We start from the raw sequence: 15,430 nt of genomic DNA on the forward strand, positions 1-15,430 counted from the left end.
ACTTGGAAGCAGTCAGTCTCACTGATTCCCTGCTTGTGGCACTCCAACCTGCTGACTGCTAGTCAGCACACAACAGCATGGTGGAGGGATGGGAACACCAAGGGGAAATATTTTGGGAGAGAGTATAATGTAAAATCAGAATAGTTCATAAGAAAGAGAAACAGACTGTTTACCTGATTTGAACAAAACCTTCTCTGCAGCTCTTGGGTTTTGTCCTTTTCTTGAATGTCCTGCCTTTCTCGCATGTCCTGCCTTCCACAAGGCATCCCCCTGGGCGGCAAGGTCCTTCTTTCCTTCTGGAAGAAAGTACAGGATGGTACAACTGTTTGGTTCAAAAACTGTTTGGTTCAAAATCTCTTTTCAAGACTCATTTTATGACAGACTTCTTATGCGAATCATGGGTTGAAAACATAGCTCCTCCAGAACTGAACTCTGCGGTGTAGAATACAATATTAACACTTTCCTATCTCAGAACCAGGAGGTAATAAATACAATCTAAAGCACTCAAGTATTGTGGTGGTGGAAGCCAATAACAGAGGAAATATGTTCTCCTCCGTCGGTGCTGCTCAACACAGATTACACGTTAGGTCTGCTGCAGGTGCTCTGGTGCTCAGGAGCACAGACGGTGCAGTGCAAACATCCCCCAGGCCCTGACATGCGGTCAGTCATCAGGGTCATTGGCGCCTGACTTGCCAGTAGACCCCGTAATTGCATACGTATTTGTAAATCAGATTATACAAGACTGCCTTTTCATTCCTTCTGATGTAATTCTTGTTCTATTACTTTTCGTGCGACTGTCTTTCAGCATAAGCTGGTAGGCCCTTAAAGTGTTCATGTCCACACAGAGACCCTGGTAGTGCTGCTAATTTCAGCTGTTAACATTAATGAAGTGACAGCCTTAATAACCTAAAGTAACTTTGAAATTGGTACTGCTTTCAGTGGTGGAGTTGGACCAAAGGTCCCTTCCTACCTAAAGTATTCTAGGATGCTGTATTGGTTGCTGCATGTGGGGATTCACATTACTTGACTTGAGCTGCCTGTATTAAGTAGAAAAAGATAGATTCTCCTGGAAGGCCATTCCAATAATAAGCTTATTTAGATGCTAAGATAATAGCTTGCAGGAGCACTTGATATGTAGCCCAGGACACTACCATCCTAGTCAAGGCACCTAGATATATATTCTCTAACAGGGTTAAATGCTGGTTTTGCACTGAGACTTAAACTTCTGTGCAAATCTATTTTTTTTATACCTAAACAGAGACTGCTGACTATATAAAAATATGGTGTAGTTGTGTGTCGTACAGTAGGAACTGGAATAAAACTATGAGAGTGGGCAGGAAACAGATTTTGTTGAAGATATATTCCTGAATTGTGAATTGCCTAAATGATCAGAATAACTTTATGCAAATTATATTTATACAGATGATACAGCTTCAAGAGGGAGGGGAGTTTAGGCGATGCATAGTATAGAATAACAAACATCAAAAAATGGCATGTGAGAAATCAGGTTTAAACTTTATGTTAAATCAGAATTTATACCAATATCTTTAGAACAGTTAATTATTCACTGAGGAGAGAAGGTGAGAGAAAAAATGGTGAAACTCTGCACCCAAACAGTAGATACTCAGCTGGCATGTGGGAGGTCTATTTCAGGCCTCTTTCCTCTGATTTTTATACGGATTACTACATATTTCATAGGTGAAATGTTTTATAGTGTGCCTTTGTTCGCTTTCAGGAATGGCTCCAAGGTTAAGTGGTGTGTAGTAGGGTCAGACTGCAAATTCATGGTAGAACCATGAAAAGCTCATGCATTCCTAAATCTTGGTTTCTGTCTTGTGATTGCGAGCTTAAACCTGTGTTATTTTTATTTTAAATGTTGTTAGACTCTTTTTTTTTTTTTTTTTTTTTTTGCATTTTAACAGTATTGTTGTTGTTTATTGTGTTCATACTGAATGTTTAATTTTCTCACTTGAATAACTACTTAATGGGCAGGTTAGAAATACCTGTATGTTTTGTAGGCTTGTAATAATTAGACAAGGGAAAAAAAGCTATTCAGCCACTCAGCCCATTTCCTTGGGCTGTGTAAAAATATTGTTTCCACATTGGATTTGAGTAAGTAATTTATGTTTGATGATTCAGTTCAGAAGTTTAAAATTCTTTAGGTTTTAATTCAGCCATATACAGATTGCTCTGGCACTTTGAATATGGTAAGTACTGTTTGCTTGAGCAATACTTTAGATTGGTAGGGTTTTTCCTTAATAATTGTGTATGGTGTCAATTGTCTTTCCATAAGTACTTTTGTAGTAAATTTTAATCAATTAACTATTTATGTGGAAACCTTATGCAATGGAATTCTGATTATGCTAGAAATACTTTTTGAAGTTGCATATATATATATATTTGGAATCTTTTAGTCTCTTTTACTCATTTCTGTGGGCTTGAAAAAAGTTGCAATAGCCTGGCAACCATTTAATTTCAGAAACTGATCCCTAATGCCTTTGTATCTCTCAGTAACAAGGACCTAAACGTATGTAGTTATAAATCCACACTTTAAATACTTTCATGATTGTAAGTATTTTGTCTCTATTTCATTAAACTCTCAGATATGTTCTCAGGTTTATTTCTGTACTTGCTCTTCTGGAAATATTTAACTTTAAAAGCACATTGGATACAACTTTTATCCAATCTGAGATCTTTGCAGATTTCTCATATTTTTTCATGTCTTTTATTAAGTGTAATGTACCTGGGTCTTTTTTATAGAGACAGATGCGTACTCAGTGTAATTCCCTGCAATCAGGAAAAAGAAAAATGTAAAGAGGAAAATAAATAGGGGTTTGGGGTTGGTTTAGGTTTCCTTGATTTAAATCTCATATTTTGCATGCTTCTTGATTGTATTAGTTTATTCATTTTGCCAAACAGACTACAAAGCTGTGAATATTTATTTAGTTCTGTTTCTAATAGTTTTTCTAATAGGGAATTATTTTGGTACAATGAAAGACATTTGTAAATGAAGCAGATAAGCCCTTTGGCAGACAAGGAGTGTTTTGTTCAACACAAGAATTCTATTGTCCACTGCTTTAGTTGTCAAGTGCCTGGGGAGCCCAGGATTTATGATGATGTTACAATGGCCCTTTCAGAGCGAAGTCTAAGAAGCTGTGAGATTCGGTTCCTCTGCTTTTCAGACTTTCAAATCTTTTATCATGCAAGGACAATGCAGGATTCAGCTGCTTCTTAGGCCACAGGACTGCCCATTTAACATCAGGCATTGTGAAATAATTACCATAGTGACAATGGGTTTGTTTTTTTTTTTTTTCCCCTTCTAACCAGAAACATTTCAAAATTGCTCGAGTTGTCACTTTGTATAAACCAACTCTGAAGCCATGGCTTATTTTACACAAAAAAAAAAAAAATAAAATAAAAAAAATCTTGTTAGGAGATTTGATTTAAAGTGCTAGTGTGTCAGATCTATTTGGAGCATTGGAACTGTTTAATGGGTGGTTTTTTGAGTTTTCTTGTAATTATAATTGGACTTTGAAACAGCCTTCTGTAAATACAGCAGTTGTTTTGGCTTTTCTCCCTTTTGTAAAGGCTACAGAGTTAGTAGAACCTTACTATTGAAGCCATATTCAACTGCAGCAGAATATGAAGAAATATAAACATAATATGCAGTAAAAAAAGTATGAATTAATGAACTAAACTATTTCTTGTGCTATAGTAATGATGGAAATCATTCAGCAGCCTTTAAATCATGTTTTTAATGAAAAGTTTTATCTGGAGGAGTTTCTCCTTACTTGATGTTAATATGAAGATTTATTTGCTTCAAATAATGATAGTGCTACAAAAAATATTGATTTGTAACCTCTAATGTCTGTTTAAATGTAGTGTACTGGAAAATGGAGCCTTAACTTGACAGTTAAATTATTATATACATGGGGACTTCACTGATGGTCAGGTGTGTGCACAGGAAAGAACTTTAGTGTAGTGGGTCAGGTTGAGGACTGGTAGTATCTGTTATCAACTGTTTGCTGCTTTTAAAAGAAAAAACAGATCTCAAAAAAAATAGACTATAGGGATATGTAAGAAGATATTTTGAGAAATACTTATCTAAGCAACTTCAAATGTCTTGGGTAAAAAGAAATCTTGAGCTGCAGTCATCTTTAAAGATGTTGTAATCTGTAAAGATAGTGAACAAGTTATCAAAATAAGAAAGTTTATTCAGTTTTAGTCTTTCTTTTCATTCATTCATATGAATTGTGAATTAGTTCAAAAGGATCCTCTATGGAAAAAAAAAATTTACTTGCAAACTGAGCATATTTTAAAATGCCATATACACTTCATGGCAAATTGCATAACTATGTTGCAAGTGTATTTTTATAAACCAAGTGCTTTATATATTAGTGACTTGTTCATGACACAAAGCATACTTTCATAGAGTTTACTTTAGCAAAATTCATTTTCTAGGAATATGTTTTTTATTGAACGTGAATCACAAATTTTTAAAACAGTTAGTCAACATATCGGCAGTCACAACTGGCGGTAGAAGCCACATGACTTTATTTGTTCCTTTGATGGAGTAAGTGTAAAACATGTTGGTGTAATATTGTAATACTGAATATGGAATATTCAGTTAATGCCTATTCATTTCTCCTCGACACTTTTGCTAACAACTTTGAAATTTGGCCTGTGCTGCTGAACTATTTCTCGCCATTAAAACTTGATTGCTTAACAGGGGTGAAAAGTGGATATAAAATGGAGGATTGATATAGATGAGACAACTTTAACAGTTAAATATTGCAGAAAATTACTGATTAGTATGTATCAACGCAAATTACAGAGGCTATTTTGCAATAATTCTTCCTAGAAATTCTCAATAAATTTGGCAGTACTGGGTAATCTGGCCTGAGATTTCCTTGGCTAGAATGAATCCTAGTCCTAGGGTTCATTTAGAACCCATTTAAGAGTCTCTCAAGGTGTCAAATGAGCATCAGAAATACAGTGTCTACATCAGTACCTAGCAATAGATTACACTGAGTATTGCTTTTGTATTCAGTCACATTAACTGTATTTGTTACTTGTGTGGGAACATATCAGAAACACACACGAGGAGGAGAGACTGCTCTGTGAAACTATGAGCATTCTTAACTTACTAATTGAAATTCAAGAAAAGACTTATCTCATAAAAAATGATTCAGCTCGTTTCTTTTTGTTTCAACTCACTATCCCATTTATGAAAGAATTTCAACCATTGAAACAACCATAGATGAACGTCTTACAGGCAGAGGCACCTCTTGCTCATTCTTTCACTTCAAATGTTTCATCCTAGATATCTTTTCCCTACTGTAGTGGTAGTTCTACTTACTAAATAATCTACTCCTTCTCCATCATAATGGTAAAAAATTTCTAATATGACTTTAGAGCACTTAGAAATGTTCAAAGCACATCTTGTTGGCTAATGGGATCTGCAGCTGTTACTTTTTTCCTACAATCTTGTATTGGATAACGTTCTCGGAACAGATTTTCCCATAGAAGTCTGTTTTTTTCATGAGATAACGAAAAAGATGTGAAAGAATTTTGATATGGCCTCCAGCGTTTTAGTTATGGGAACATTTTTGCAATAGTAAGTCTGTTAAAGTAAAAGTTGTTTATTAATTTTCTCCTTGGAATTATTATTTAATTGCTAGTCTTTAAATTCTCTTTAGGCTACTGTGATAGTTTATAGGCTAGACTTTAGTTTTCCTTTATTATTGTACCAACATTGCATTGGATTTCAAATGAACTTTTTCATTCTTTGCAGCCAGATCTGGAATACTGGATAAGTGGCAGCAGAGAGCTTACATCTGCATTGTCATCATAGTCTCATTAAGTGACATTTCAAATGTGTGGAATATGCTACATAAATTGGCAACAAGTTTCCAGTGGGTGAAGGTAAGTAGTACATCCAAATGTATGATCTCAGTGATGTCAGATATGCATAGCTAGTCTCTTGCTTCTATAGTGTCTACAATATTTGTCCAATATGGGCACTATTTCCTCAGTGACAAATCCCTCACTTGGTGTGTGTTGTCAGCCAGTTTTTCTCATGTATCGGAGTTTATCCATTGATCTTAATTATCACTCAGGAGAGCTGATGCTGTAGGATACTGACCATCCTTCTGTGTCTGTAAAGCATGGTTTGAAAAAGTGCATTTTTTGGATCACATTTGTGTAATTTCTTGTTTAAAACGTTAGAGAACTTGAAAACTCACAGCAAGGTAGCACTGAAGAACAGAAATGTAAGAAATTTTCTAATATTTAGGTTTCTATTTGATTTTATCAGTCAAAAAGATACTTTTCTTATTCTAGGCCTACATGAGTGAGTGATTCATTTCATATTTGGTTTATTTCTCTGATAATTTCTACAATACCACTGAGCTCAATATAACCCAGACTTGGGTTAGAAAAAGAATTCAGTGGGGACCCTTGGGCTTCAGAGAAGGTGGCTGTGGAAACTGTGTAAATAAACCACTATGGGACACCCTAGACCTCAAAATAGTTGTATCTGCTGCTCTGATGCGTCTAGCTTTTTGTATCCTCTGTGATTTCAATTGTGCTATTACTGAAACCAGTGATTCCACAGAGGTGAGAATTGTCCACTGACAGGAGTAGCCATGCTTTTTTAAAATTAATGCAGAAACAGATTAAATGTAATAGATAATAGATATGTAAATACTATCATTTTTACAGAATCAAAGTCATGATCCCATCTGGATTGTCTAGGATGAAGAGTACAAAGCCAGGATATTAAAGCTCTTTGTCTAGCTGACTCATTCACAGTTTTTACATTCAGTGCACTCAAGTCCTGCTTGACAGATGCTTCATTTCTGTGGAAATGTCCTTGAATGATGATAATCTTATTTCTGGCAGCCAAATGGGCTGTATACTTAAACATCCTTGTGAGCAGCTATATAGGATATGTGTTTATAGTTTCCACTGACTTGTTAAGCTAGACTGCAGCAGTTAGTATCAGGCTGAAACAGAGTGTATTTGACAGTGATACCAACAGCACCCAGTTTAATTTAGGTGGGAAATGTGTAATCTCCTTTGTGTCTTGGTAAGAGCTGTAGCTCAACATGTGAGACTCTTATCCTGTCATTCACTAAGCACAAGGGCCAAATTTTGCAGAGAATGCTCAGTTCTAGTTCAGGTACAGCTTTTCAATAGGCTGAAGTTTGACTGAAGACTTCCTGACTAGGTTTCACATTCATATGTGGGTATCAAGAAGACGTAGCAAATGTATCTTAAATTAGTTATGTGTTCAGTTTCTCTGAGCCTCCTCCCCGTGCCCAGTTTACGAATTTTCTCACCACTGTTTCAGTTTGCCTCTTCTGGCATTTTCTTATATCTCAGTTCAAGATTTAGTTCAGGCCTCTGTCTACTCTTGCTCTTGACTTCAGAGCTACACTTCAAAGTATGTTTAATTTTACAAATTAAATGACTGTGAGGAATAACCTTAGAGTAAAGCTTGAAGGCCCATCACTCTCACTAGTATATGAGATAAGTGAATTTAACAAACTGGGTCCCTACTCAAGATTTTTTCATGTCTTATTTGAGAAACTGTGGTGTCTATTTTTGTAGACGTTTTTACGTTTCAGAGTTCAAGCAAGTAATTTTTGAAAGAAAGCCTCCTGCGGAGTGACTGTGGGATGTTCCCTCTGGTTGGAGTGTGAAGTGCCTCCCTGCGAAAGAGGAGGAACAAGAACTGCTTTTGTTGATTATCATGTAAACCTGGGCATCCATATGCCTCTTAAATTCTCTTCTCTTCTTTTGAAGGATCTTTCTTAAATTGTTTCCAGCTGTTCCTGTTCAGGAATGCAAATTTCCTGTTATAGTATCTAGATAATCAAACAGTTGAGAAGGTAAAATATTCATGTTTAATGGTTGTTAATGGCAGAAAGAACAACAGGGCAGATGGAAAGACACTACTGAGCTAATCTGAAACTCTACCATAGGCTTGGCTACTCAGTCATACTGGAAGATGGTTGGTTGCTTCATTAAGTGGGAATAACCTGGCTAGAGATTTCCTTCCTATAACTCTTGGATTTTTCTATACTGAAGTTCTAGATTGAGTGAGAGTAAGCACAAAAGATAAATTTTGTCTCAATTATAATACTCTGAAAAGCATTATATATGAATCTTAAGGGTCCATGGGTTCCCCCAAACAAGAATACAGCCATATTTGAAAATCCCTCTCATATAGGATGAGAAACTTGGGTTCACTTATTGAATATATAAATCAGTGTTGTATAATATATACTTTGCCTCTTTCATATCTAACATCCTTTTTATTGTTTGTCTCTAATTCTCACATAGTAGGCCTAGACTATAATGGGAAAAAGATGGTATTCCTGACATACAGAGTAGATCTTGGAAGGAAATTGCTGTATAGGGTTTTTTTTCTGCACAGATGCCATGTGGAAAGAAGATTAATTTTCAGTTACTTAGAATCACCTGTCTTATTACAGTGCTATCATGTTTAATGAGGCCTACATATCTGAACAGAAAGTGTTACATCTGCACTAGTGCTTTATCCTGTATTACGCACTTCACCCTTGTGTAAGTAGCCATTTCTATAGGTTTCAAGACTTGAATTTTTGAATTCTCAACTTCAACCCACAAAACTACAACACAGAACAAACACCTAGTATATCTGCAAGATTAGCTTATTACATATATTTTTGGATGGATATTAGTAGTCTAAATGAAATAGGATCATATATGAGGTTAAAAGCTTTGATTTTAGTAGGGTGACACTCTAAAGTACATCAGATCCTTAGGTGATTCTTAAAGTAACGCCTGAAAGTGAAATGTTGAGAAGAGTTATCTGCTTGTGTCAGTCACATTTCACATCATCTGTGTAAGAGATTGAGTCTGAATTTGTTACTTTTGCTTTGCTGGTACTCTTTTTGGAAATATTATTAGAATAATTATAAGACATATATCCTGGTGAAACAAATACCAAAGGAGAATGATTATTCTGTTATAGATTACAAAGACCTCTAAAAGACATCAGGTGAGGAAATACATTCACACTGCCCTATCTCTTATCATCTTAATACCTCGTAGTGTGGACAGTTTAGATTTTCCTATCTGCTTTTTAATAGCAAGTTATTTCTATGATGTACTGTTGCCTTGAAAGAATCTTGACTTTGTTGAAATTTGTAGTTTTTTGTTGGAGACCACTAACTTGGACTTGAACTGAAATTCAGATCTTGGCGACAAAAATTCATCAGACCCTCTTCTCTTCATTTTCCCAGTCTTCCTGGGAATCCGAGCTCTATTTGGGCTGCAGTCTGCTCTGCCTGTTGGTCTGGGGAATTCTGGCTAGGCTAAGTGACAGGAAACTCGTCAGGTTCCCCCAGGGTATGAGATTTGCCTAAGCAAGGAAGTGATTTCACTGCACCACCTGCAGAGACTGGCCATAAGAGGAGAAAAAGCCATTAAAAGATTGATACATTGACTAAAAAACTCACCAAAAATGCAACTGCTTGTGAGTCAAAACAACTTGAAATATTTTGCATTTAGTTGTGAAATATGTGTTCTGATAAAATCAATTTCTGACAAAATTTCCTTAGTTATTTTAAAGGCGAGAAAAAAAGAACCAAAAGAACCAAAAGCTAAATCAAAGTCTTTCAGAAACAGCTCTGATGGAAATTTATTGAGAAAACTTTTGTCAGCTTTAACTATAAATGCTCTCTATAGTTGCTCAGTCAGGGTAATAATTATTATTATTATTATAATAGCATATATTAAAACATACACCGTTGTGCCTCAAGAACAAATGCATCCCGGGCTATAAAAAAATATACATAAGAAGAAACTAAATTGTCTTGCGTATATCTATTATATATAAAAAGATTACTGTGTACTCAGCCACTCAAGGTTTCATACGCAACAAAAACTGTCAGAAGCTAGTCTGCGGTCTCAAACATGGACATATTCCATATGCTATAAAATAAAACAAAATTTAGCATATTTAATCCTTTTGAGGTAATTAACCAAACCAATTACTGCATTGTTAATCATAGTTGAAGAAAAAACTTCTTAAAAATGGCTTCAGGATCTTTCAGGAATAGTTACTAATATAACCTTACAAACATATGCCATTTATGTGGCTTTACTAATCTGTATAAACACTAATAAAGTCATACAAGTTGTGATTGGTAAAATCTAATGTAATGCAAAGGATTTTCCCACTTTATTCCTGACAACTTGCATTTGCAACCATTCAGTTACTTTATTTTAAAATGGCTTTTCAATTACTTTCTAGCGCTGTAGGGAAAAGCCTTTTGACAAAGGCATGACATAAACCATTTATATTGCAGCTCCATCATAGTTCCCATAGCTAAACTAGACGGGACAGTTCATTAAAAAGAAAAATTAATAGTACAAGGTTGCAGGGAAACAATAACAGATTATGACTGGCCTGTGGCAGCCCACTGAATTCGTGTACTGGAATAAGAATGATTCCCTTGTCTCGTAAATGAAGGTTTGTTCCAAGGTTTTAGGCAAAGTGTATACTTCTATTCTTTTACAGGAAAAAGCTATACAGTTTCTTGTAATACCTTGTAATTCCTGCAGAAGATTAATATGTACTCTTTGGAATGGAAAGCCCATATTTAACAATTTTTGAATGCTTAATGACAAACAGAATATAAAAGATAATAGACTGGAACACACCAAATGGTCACATCAAAGCAAAAAACTAACCTTCTCAGAGCTGGGCAGAGGTATGGAGGGACAAAGTGAGAGTTCAATCAGGACTCAATCCCATCTTTTCTTATCAAAGGTAGTAACTGCTCTAGACCACTCTAAAATTGCGTGCTTCAGTGTACAAAACCCAGAGTATTTGTGATTCAATGGCATTTTTTTTAGATCTATTGCTGCTACCTGTGTAACATCATATGTGATTTATCTCTTGCTTAAGGTTGTTCTTAAAGGTGTAACCAAGTCCTAGTGGCCTCTTTCTAGATGTTACTGCATATTTTCCCAATTTCCTCAGGGTTTCATGGTTCGAATTTTCTGTATAATTCTGGTATGTGTGGCAAGTACACAGACTTATACTTTAATGTTGAAATCTGAGTTTTATTATAGCAATGCTATAAATTCCTGTCTCAGAAGATATTTCAAAGAATATGGGCTCTGGGATGTGTTAACCATTTGTTTTGGCCAGTAGCCACAACCATCTAATGAATTCAACAGGATAACAGGAGAGGCCAGAAAAGGGGAATTCTGAGACAATATAATGTTTGGAATCAAATACAGGACTGATCCTCCAGGGTATTCTCTGGTTCTGTTTATGAACATGATCTTCTTTCAGAAACAACAGCCTAAAATACTGAAAAGTCATGGTTCTGGGATCTGATGCCCTGGTACTTTTACAGGTTTATACCTACTTTTACAGGACCACTTGGGTACTTGGCCTCCCATTCTCCCTTCTCTACCCCCAAAATAGAAAAACAGATTATGTAAACTCAAAAGTCTGGTCACTTGGAGAGGCCTCCTGCCTATCTTGGCTTAGTTTCATGCTATAAGCTATTTTTTGTGAACTGAGGCTGCACTGAAGCAAAAATAACCAACCAACCAAGACTCTCTCTTGACCTCCTGAGCTGTTTTCATACTTTCACTGTGGGCAACATATATGAGTTACAGCATGTTGGAGAGAAGAATATTTCTCTTAATTTTTAAAGGAATGTGTTTGCACAGACCTTTAGCACTCACTGATGAGCTGTTCACTAGCTGCAAACTTCACTTCTATGTTCTTCTGCTTACATGTCCAAAGGTACTGCTTCTATCTTCTGTCCCTCTCTGACCTGAGTAAGACAGGAGCGAACAGCCCCATCACAGGGAACAGTCTTTCAGTGAATCACAATGACCCACTCCAAGGAAAGCTCAACAAAGACTGTGTTGTGCTGTTTCACAGTAAAGCTAGTGAGCCAGTGATTACTGCTACTTTGCTGCTTGCAGGATAAACAGAATAATACAATAGTTGTGTATTCAAGAAACCTCCCATCAAATGGAATGACCTTTTTTCTCCTTGTAGATCCGTAGTGATTTGATTTGTTTAAAAAGTGCTTTCATTTAACAAATATAAAGATCAATTAAATGTTTAAGTAGGAAAACTTTCCAGCAAAGAATAGAATGGTAATGGCTTTATAAAATAACTGTCAAAAACAGCTCTCCTAAGCAGAGGTTGGTGCTCTGTTGGCCCAGTCGTTGTCCAGGTTACTTCTGGTCCCCACATGCTGTTACCTCCTTTCAGCACAGACTGTTTCCTTTAACATGAGCTCTCACATGGTTGACAACATTGCCTTTTGTTTGAACTACTTTGCTTGTGAGCAGTTACCAGTGTGTTGCAGCCAGGTTTCCGACTAGGCAGCTTGAAGTCTTCATCAGTTTATTGTCACAGCTTGTGGAGCTCATTGAGGCCAAAAGAACAAAACTTGTATGTAAAAGCAAGACTCTTAACCTAAAGTTTTAGCAGTCTAACCAAAGAATTATTAGTTCACCCGTGTTGAGCTCTTATACAAATTATGTATAGTTAAAAGTGATACACACAAGCTTTCTAGTATCTACCCTTTCTCTGGTGTCACGCTTGCTATCAGCTGACTCTCAGGTCAGACAGGGATGGGGATGGAGGGCCCAGCAATACATGATGGTTCCTTCTTCCTCCTCACTCTAGAATCCAAATGGAGTTGTTTTTGTGTTTGGTAACATGCTTCACATCTCTACCTTGCACTTTCTTCATTGGTCTGTAGTTCCACATTACATCCAGTTTAACTGTGAATGGTATGTTTTACATATATTGAATGTTGTCCTTTGTTCTCTGTGTTATCTCTAAAACTAGTTTTGTGCAGCTTCCAAGATTTCATTCATTCAATAGCTGGTAGCTGACTCCTGGTGAGTAGTTTACAGCCCTGGGGCTTCCACTGTCATCTTGTACCTGGACTTTCAAATCTCCTTATATCATCCCATGCCTGTCTGTATGCTGCATTTTATTTGGGGGTCATAGATAGTTTGTTCCATATGGATTAATGAATTGTTATTGTTATCTATTTATTACAAATATATACATAAACCAACTGTATTACAACACACAGTCATCCAAAGCTAAGCAAAAAGCCAAAACAAATTAGGCAATAGCCACCTGGTCCTTAGATAAATTGTTACAGCCAAATAAATTATCCAAAACCAAGCCCCAGGCAGGTCAAAACAAATCCCAATGAAGCCTAACAAGTCCTAATGGATCCTGTGCTGTCAGCTTCACACACAGCCTTTGGCATGTTGCAAGCAATGGTAATACTATTTTAGAATCATAGAATAATGTGGGTCAGAAGGGACCTTAAAGACCATCTAGCTCCAACCCCCTGCGCTGGGCAGGGACACCTTCCACCAGCCCAGGCTGCTCAAAGCCCCGTCCAGCCTGGCCTTGAACACTGCCAGGGAGGGGGCAGCCACAGCTGCTCTGGGCAACCTCTGCCAGTGTCTCACCACCTGCACAGTGAAGAATTTCTTCCTTGGATCTAATCTGAATCTACCCTCTTCCAGTTTAAAACTGTTACCCCTCATCCTATCCCTCCCCCCTGACCAAGAGTCCCTCCCCACCTTTCCTGCAGCCCCTTTCAGTACTGGAAGGCTGCTCTAAGATCTCCCCGGAGCCTTCTCTTCTCCAGGCTGAACCACCTGTCTCTGAGTCTGTCCTCACGGGAGAGGTGCTGCAGCCCCCTAATCATCTTTGTGGCCTCCTCTGCTCAAGCAGGTCCATGTGCTTCTCATGTTGGTGCCCCCAGAGCTGTGCACAGCACTGCAGGTGGGGTCTCACAAGAGCAGAGTAGAGGGGGAGAATCCCCTCCCTCGCCCTGCTGGCCACACTTCTCTTGATGCAGCCCAGGACACGGTTGGCTTTCTGGGCTGTGAGCACACATTGTTGGCTCACAGTCATTTTTCCATCCACTCATACCCCCAGGTCCTTCTCCGCAGGGCTGCTCTCAATCCACTCCTCGCCCAGCCTGGGTTTGTGCTGGGGATTGCCCCGACCCATGTGCAGGACCTTGCACTTGGCCTTGTTGAACCCCATGAGGTTTGCACAGGCCCACCTCTCCAGCCTGTCCGGGTCCCTCTGGGTGGCACATCCCTTCCCTCCAGCGTGATGGGTGGGTTGGCACCACAGCTTGGTGGTGTCGGCAAACTTGCTGAAGGTGCATTCAATCTCACTGTCTGTGTCGCCAACAAAGATTTTAAGCAGCACTAGTCCCAATACCAAACCTTGAGGAACAGCATTCATCACTGCTTTCCACTTAGACATTGAAACATTGACTGCAACTCTTTGAGTCTGACCATTCAGACAGTTCCTTATCCACAGAGTGGTTTACCCAGTGGATACATGTGTCTCCAATTTAGAGACAAGTTTGTCGTGCGGGACAGTGTCAAATGCTTTGCATACAAGTCCAGGTAGATGATATCAGTTGCTCTTCCTTTATCCATGAACACTGTAACCCCATCATAGAGGGCCACCAGGTTCGTCAGGCACGATTAGCTCTTAGTGAAGCCACGTTGGCTGTCATCAACATCCTCCTTATTTTCCATGTGCCCTAGCACAGTTTCCAGGAGGATCCGCTCCATGATCTTGTTGGGCACAGAGGTGAGACTGACTAGTCTGTATTTCCCTTGGTTTTTCTTTTTTCCATTTTTAAAAATGGGAGTTATGTTTCCCCTTTTTCCAGTCAGCAGGAACTTCAACAGACTTCTACAACTTCTCAAATACAATGTCTTAGCCACTTCATTCACTTCATCTGCCAGTTCCCTCAGTCCCATGGATGCATCTCATCAGGTCCCATGGACTTGTGCACCTTAAGGTTCCTTAGATGGTCTCAAACCTGATCTTCTAGAGTGTGTGGCTCTTCATTCTCCCAGTCCCTCCCTTTGCCTGCTGTGGCATACTTGGGCAGTATGGCTGGAACACCTGTTGGTGGACAGTCTCAGCCTCTCTATATCTGTACCTACATATCTGTATTTTACTGGCTTACAAAGCTCTGAAATTTTAACAAGTTCATGTTACACATGGAGAATTGTTTTTACAGTATTTAATTAAACCCCATTTTAAAATAGGCATTTAGTAAACAATTTTAGTAAACAAATTTATCAGTCATTCTTAAATAATACTTTGTGTCATGTATTATTGTTGGGTTTAGCTATAACTGTTTATAAATAGCATAGCATAAGTGCCTGTGTATGACCTCCACAAGAAGTTCTTTCTGCTTATATATTTATCATTCTTTGGGTCTGACTCTAAGCTTACATATTGAAGGTTAAGCCAGAAGTGGTCCACAAAATTTGCACAAAGGGTTTAACAAAAAAATTGCATTAAGATTGTTTAGGCAATGTTTACCCCGAC

The 15,430-nt window shown here is 37.8% G+C and overlaps 1 protein-coding gene across 1 annotated transcript in view; it reads left to right on the forward strand.

The window, feature by feature from the left end:
• CDH11 (cadherin 11) overlaps nucleotides 1-15,430 on the forward strand; it is a 96,588-nt gene that overhangs the window by 47,841 nt on the left and 33,317 nt on the right. The window contains exon 3 of the mRNA XM_074912947.1: nucleotides 5,795-5,925. The gene's annotated coding sequence lies outside the window, so the exon portion shown is untranslated. The remainder of the gene's footprint in view (nucleotides 1-5,794; nucleotides 5,926-15,430) is intronic.

The sequence above is a fragment of the Athene noctua genome, chromosome 9 (assembly GCF_965140245.1).
Source record: "Athene noctua chromosome 9, bAthNoc1.hap1.1, whole genome shotgun sequence".
Lineage (NCBI taxonomy): Eukaryota > Metazoa > Chordata > Aves > Strigiformes > Strigidae > Athene > Athene noctua.